A 7,272-nucleotide genomic window follows, 5' to 3' on the forward strand; every position below is an offset into this window, starting at 1 on the left:
ACCTGGTCATAGAAGGAGATGAGATTGGTAAGACAAGACCTACCTGCCACGAAGCCATGCTGGCTGTTGTTCAGAAACTTACTCTCAATGAGCGTATCGGACATAGATTCTTTAATGAGTTTTTCCAGGTTTTTTTCTGGGTTGGAGGTTAGGCTGATTGGCCTATAGTTGCCTGGGTCCTCCCTCTTCCACTTCTTGAAGATGGGCACAATGTTGTCCCTCTTCCATTCCCCAGGGATCTCCCCTGTGTGCCATGAATTCTGAAAGAGCTTTGTCAGGGGGTCCGCGATGACCTCGGCCAGCTCCTTCAACACTCTCAGATGGAGTCCATCCAGTCCTGCTGACATAAATGTCTAGCTTTTCTAGTTGGTTTTACACCAGCTCAGCACCCACAGTGGGAAGGCTATCATTCCCACTATGCCTCATGTGATCCTTATCTCGCTTGTCTTTCCTCTTCATCCAGTGAAATACCAAAGCAAAGTGGGCATTCAGGAGTTATTTTTTTCCTGAGTGTCTGTTACCAGCTGTCCCGAGGTGTTAAGCAGGGTCCCACACTTCTATTTGTTTTCCTTCTGCTCCCTACTTACCTAAAGTAGCACTTCTTATTGTCCTTGACTCCCTTGGCTAACTTAAACTGAGTCACCGCCTTAGCTTTCCTAATCAATTCCCTACAAGTGTGGACCACTATTGTATAGTCCTCAGGAGGACTGTCCCTAGCTTCCACTGTGTGTACACCTCATTTTTTTTTTTCTTTTTCAAGAGGACTGCAATGTCCCTATTGAGCAAAGAGGGCTTGACAGCCCTTCTGCTACCTTTCCTCTTCATGGAAAGGGTTTTCTTTTGTGCTTTTGATGATCATGTCCTTGAGGAATGACCACTCTTCATGCACCCCATTTGCCTTCCATCTCTGGTCCTGCATCACCTCCTCTACTAATGCCCTGAGCCTGCTGAAGTCAGCATTTTAGAAGTTCAGGACTTCAATTCTGCTGGTTGATTTGCCAACATTGTGGCGGACAGTGAACCTGATGAACTCATGGTTGCTGTCGCCCAGGTTACCTTCAATGTTCAAGCCACATGCCAGATCATCTCCCTTGGCCAAGACTAAGTCTAGGAGAGTGGTACCTTTGGCTGGTCCTTGCACTTCCTGGGTCAGAAAGAGCTCCTCGATCACAGTTAAGAAGTGACATGACCCATCTGACCTAGCCGACTGTTCCTCCCAATCTATGTCTGGGTAATTGAAGTCTCCCATGACAACCAAGTCCCTTGCACACAAAGCCTCTGTTGGTTCTCGAGATAACTGCAGATCCAGCTCCTCCTCTTGGTTTGGTGGTCTGTAGCAAATGCCCACAGTTATGTCTCTCTCATCTTGTAAGCTTGACCCAGAAGGTTTCAAGCTGCTTATCTTTGGAGCCAATATCAGCCTCCAGAGAGATGTTACTGCTCCCTCATATAGAGAGCTACCCCCCCACCTTTTCTTCCTGATCGGTCCCTTCTGTGCAGGGTGTAGCCCTCTACGGCTATGCTCCAATCATGCGAGGAGTCCCACCGGGTTTCTGTGATCCCTACTAGGATATATTGCCCACCAGAGAGCAGGAGGGTTGGCTTCTCCTGCTTGTTCTCCATGCTTCTGGTGTTGAGGCTCCTAACCCTCAATTTCCTGAGACCCTGTGGGAGAACTGTTCCATTAGCATTTTGAAAAACAGTTGTGTTCATGTCCTCCATGTAGGACCTTTCCTGCGTACCAGTCCCCAGGCACAGTCCACTTCGAGTTTTCCTATCCCCCAGCAAAGTCAGTTTAAAGTCCTGTTCAGTAGATCAGCCATCCTAGCTGAGAACAGGAACTTACCTCTTTTCCTGAGGTGGATGCCATCTGAACCCAAGAGTGCTCTTTGTAGTTGTGGATTTAAAACACTAGTGTCCAGACAGGAAAAGGAAGGGCTTATCAGAATTGCATAGGTCATAGAATCACAGATAATTAGGGCTGGAAGGGAGCTCAGGAGGTCACATCTAGTCCAACCCCCTTCTCACAGCAGGACCAGCCCCAACTACATCTTCCCGGCCAAGGCTTTGTCTAGCCCAGTCTTAAAAACCTTCAAGGATGGAGACTCCACCACCTCTCTGGGTAACCTGTTCCAATGCTTTACTACCCTCCCAGTGAGAATTTTTTTTTTCTAATATCCAACCTCGACTTCCCTTGCTGCAACTTCAGCCCATTGCTCCTTGTCCTGCCATCTACCCCCACTGAGAACAGCCCAGTTCCATCCTCTTTGCAGCTCCCCTGCAGGGAGGTGAAGGCTGCTATTCAATCCCCTTTGGTCTTCTCTTCTGCAGACTAAATAAATCCAGTTCCCTTAGCCTCTCCTCACCAGCCAGGTCCCCAGAGGATCTGGTGTGCCCTGACAGGTATCTACACTAGAATGGCTGACAACTTGTAAATGAAATAATGCTTCTGGAGCTTTTTAGAGTTCAAAGGGTCCTCATCTCAGCCTGTTGCTCCAAGCATAATTACAACTGTCTAAACAGTACCATGTTGAAAAGAACCAATGGTACTCTAATCTGTTACAGTTCTTAAGTACCCTTATATTTAGAAAGTCCTTCCTGATATCTAAATTCAATTTCCCTTGTTGCAAATTAAGCCAATTACTTTTTGTCCTGTCCCCACTGGAGATAGTGAGAGATTGATTACTATCTTATTTATAACAACCCATTTTTTACCTTTGAAAACCATTCTCAAATGCCAAACCCAAACTCTTTTTTCTTTTTCCTAAGCTACATATTCCTAGTTCTTCCTGCTTTTCTTTGTATACCATGTTTTCTAGACCTTTGGATGTATCCTACTGTCACAGAGCACTGAGGTGCCCTGTGCCTGAAGAGGGGAAAACTGTTAGAGAAGGAGCCCTAGCAGTGGCTAAGGAGCTCAGCTGCGGGTTGCCGGGGTAACCAGGGAAGGTCAGCTGACCAGAGGGGACAGGGCCTGGCCCTTATAAAGCCCAAGGAGCTGAGACCAAGGGCAGTTCACTGCCAGCAGCCAGAGGGGCAGGAGCTCCCTAAGGCAGGAGGTGCGGAAAAGCCTGACCATAGCAACAGCTTATGGCAGCTCTCAGAGGCTTGAGCAATGTTGTTTTAGCCGGGTGGCTTCCATTTTTGTTACAGCCCAGGGGCTTTTTGTTTTGTTGTTGTTTAAACCGGTGGTTTGGGAGAGGCTATTAGGGGTTGGAGGAGGCCTCATAGGAGACCCACAGGAGCGTGGGGATCCTGACACCAATAGGGGTGCAGCATACGGGGTGTATAGACACCAGCTCCAGAGAGGGGCATTTGAGGAAGCCCAGCGTGGGCACAGCGAGCCCCAGAAAGGGGGCAGTATTATTGGGAAGCCCCAGCGTGGGCCCAGCGAGCTTCAGAGAAGGGGGTTGCGTGATTGAGAAGCCCAAGGGTGGGCGTAGAGATCCCCAAAAAGGGGGGACAACATTGAGAAGCCCAAATTGGGCACAATGAGCCCAGATAGGGGTCCGTATTAGTGCAAAGCCCAAGTTTGGGCACTGGGAGCCCCTGATAAGGGGCCGCATTGTAGGGAGGCCCAAGATGGACCCCAGAAAGCCCCCAGGAGGGGGCAGCAAAGGATAGCGACAACGGTGATTACATCTGCGAGGCTTGGGCTGCTGTATTGGGGAGGAAAGGAGCCGCAGATAGCGCCCCCTGGCAATGGGGCAGGAGAATGGCAGCCTCCCGCTAATTAATGTCAACTAATTAATTAACATCAAGGCATGGCAGGCGAGAAGGCGGGTGGTTGCCGCAGGAACAGGTGAATGGGTCACAGCTTGACTCAGCTCTGAAACGGTACCTGTTATACCTACATATCCTTTTCTCTGCTGGATTCTTTCCAGTTTGTCCACATCTTTCTTGAATCTCTGTGTCCCAAGCTGGACTAAGTACATCATGTGCAGTGTCATTTGTGCTGAGTAGAGTGGAAGGGCTACCAAGGTGCTCTTAGGTTTTTTTGAAGCAGTATTCAAGCTGACTCCTCAGTCAGCGAAGTTAACCAGGTAACTGGATTCACCAGTCCTTTCAACCAGTAGTGTAACTTGGGTGGGGCAACCAGAGCATCTTCCCCAAGCCATGACTTTGTGGGCAAAGGGGACACAGAAAAATACAATCTCCTGCAGCCACACAAATCAAATGGCCACAGCAGGAACTCACCACTGCCCCCATGGTTAAGTACAGACAGTCGAAAAGCCCAGTGCTGCATCAGTTCAATCTTTGCCAGGTAGTTTATACTGCATAGACTGAACCAATAAGCAACTGAACAGACATTCACTTTTGATTCCAGAAACACAGCCACATGCCTGAAGTTATCCAAGCCAGAAGCTGGGGGTCACTAGCACACCCCTCCCTGTTCTGCTGGATAAGACAGCTTGGGCCAAAGCCAGCCCACCCTGCAGGGTGGGGGGAGAAGGGCTTGCAGGGGAGGTGCAAAGCATCCTGGGATGCTGGGGGACTGTGAGTTAACTTGAATCTGGAGGGGATCTGGGACAGAAGTTCAATAAACCACTTTATCCTAAATCAGTTCAGTCTGATACTACATGCATCCAGGTTGATCTTAAATTGGTTTTGGCCATTTTGAAAGCAGTTTATGTGAACTGAACTTCTGCCATGTTACAAATTTGAACTGATTTCTGATCACTTACACTGGTTTATGTGTTATTGCTGCCCTAGCCCATGTGTCCCACTCCCCTGCACACCTGGCTGCTTTGTTGGGCCTCTGCTGTCAGCAACTAATGAGGGGAGGTGCGGATTTGGGAATCCTTACAAACAGCCAGATATAGAGCACATCTCCCGTTGACTCTGTGCTTTCTTTCTTTGGTTTTTAGCTCTTTTTCCCTATGTTTTTTCTCCAAAGTCTAGCTGGGGCAAGTGCTTTGAATCATGGGAAGGTTATTCTGTTGACATGCACTTCTAGCTTCTCTTATCCAAGAGTTGGGGCTTTACCTTCTAATCAAGCCGTGATCAGAGTAAGCATATTGCTATCAGAAGAATAATTTGTTCTCTAGTTAAAACATGGATCATGAATGTAACAATCCAAACAAGCAGCATGATTACTTTTATTTCCTTTGGGATAAAGAACAGTATTAATTCTTGTCCATTAAATAAAGGCCAAGCTGAGACTAAGAATTAGCAATTGTCAAAATATAATGCCAGCAAAATCAACAAGTCTTATGGCCTTGACATCAGTAGGAGCAGAGTCCAATTCCAACGCACTTCCATTAAATGAAACAGTTTTCCCCTCACATTATCTGGGCTTTAGTGCAACCAGTAAATTCCCATGTCGTACAAGAAAAATAATAATTACATCTTGGATGCATTTGATTGTTCTTTTTAAATTGCCGAAGGCAGCATGGTTCCGTTTAATCAATTAGACTAGAATTCGCAGTTGGAAATTATAATTATTTTAATTATTCTGAATTTAAAACTGGCATGGCCAGAATTCAAAGATATTTTATTATTCTGTAAAAATATAATGGGAGCTAGGTGAGTCAGTGAAGAGCCAGATAACCTAACCTAGTTAGCTTCTAAAAACAGCCACACTTCAAATAGTTATTAAAGAAATGGCATTTAGCCAGTAAAATCCAGGCTAATAGATTGCACTAAGACTTGCCAACATTGGCAGTTTTTAAAGAACAGGAGCATGTAGCCAGAGTGTATCAATTATTTCCCTCCTCCCTTATTTGCTCAATACCCCGGGATTTCCCAGCTTCCCAATATCAGGGCTTCAAACAAAACAAAGGAGCAAATATTGTTGCATCATGAGAATAAGGTGGGTTCAGAGCCTGAGCCTTCTCCCGCTGGAATCGGTCTGTGGATCGGCCCATGCCACACAGACATCATTCATGTCCTCTTTGTCTATGCCAGACTGCAAATGAACCGTCTCCTGGACGGACTTGAGTTCTGCACCTGCACCTCAAGAAACACCAGCGACTGAGTGAACTCATGAGAAACCTCACCTCTGAGGTCCTAGCATCTCTCTCTCACCTGCTTAGAATCATAAAAATCATAGAAAATGAGGGTTGAAGGGACCTCAGGAGGTCACAACTAGTCTAACCCTCTGCTCCAAGCAGGACCAGCCCCAACTACATCATCCCAGCCAGGGCTTTGCCTACCTGGGTCTTCAAAACCATCATGGATGGAGAATTCACCACCTCTCTGGGGAGCCTGTTCCAGTGCTTCACCAACCTCCTAGTTAGAAAAGTTTTCCTAATATCCAACCTCAACTTCCCTTGCTGCAGCTTGAGGCCATTGCTCCTTGTGCTGTCATCTGCCACCAGCTCCACCCTCTTTGGACCCACCCTGCAGGGAGGTGAAGGCTGCTATTAAATCCCCCCTCAGTCTTGTCTTTGCAGACTAAATCAACCCGGTTCCCTCAGCCTCTCCTCACCAGTCCTGTCCCCCAGGCCTCCAACGATTTTCAATGCCCTCCACAGACTCTCTCCAACTTGTCCACATCCTTTTGGGGAGGGGGGGAATCTGGACTCCAGATATGACCTCCCCAGTGCTGAATAGAGGGGAAGAATCACTGTCCTCCATCTGCTGGCAATGATCCTACCCACGTAGCCCAGGATGCTGTTCGTCTTCTTGGCACAAGGGCACACTGCCGGCTCCTGTTCAGCTTCTTGTCCCCTGTCCCCCCAGGTCCTTTCCTGCACAGCTGCTGCCCAGCCCGTCACCCCCAGCCTGCACCGGTGCAGGGGATTGCTCCCTCCTAAGTGCAGGATTTTGCATTTGCCCTTGTTGGCCCAATCCTCTGCTTTTGGTGGGTGGTGCTGCATTTCATAGATTCATAGATGTGAGGGGCTGAAAGTGACCTCAGAAGATCATTGGGTTCAGCCCCCTGCACTAGGCAGGAAAGGCAACAGGGCTTAGCTGACCGCAGCGAGGTGACCATCCGGTCTCCACTTGAAGATTTCCAGGGTAGGCGACTGCACCATCTCTGGAGGGAGCTTATTCCACAGTATGGACACTCTGACTGTGAAGAAGTTTTTCCTAATGTTGAGCCTGAAATGGTCTTCCAAGAGCTTGTGGACATTACTCCTGGTTTTCCCCATGGGTGGCCTGATGAACAGTTGTTCACAGAGCTCTTGATATATTCCTCTGGTGTAGCAGTAACCTGCTACCAAGTTCCCTCTCAGCCTTTTCTTTTTTAGGCTGAAGAGGCCCAGGTCCCTCAGCCTCTCTTCATATGGTCTATCTTGCAAGTCTCTGATCATACAGGTAGCTCTT

Source organism: Alligator mississippiensis, chromosome 2 (genome assembly GCF_030867095.1).
Source record: "Alligator mississippiensis isolate rAllMis1 chromosome 2, rAllMis1, whole genome shotgun sequence".
Taxonomy (NCBI): domain Eukaryota; kingdom Metazoa; phylum Chordata; order Crocodylia; family Alligatoridae; genus Alligator; species Alligator mississippiensis.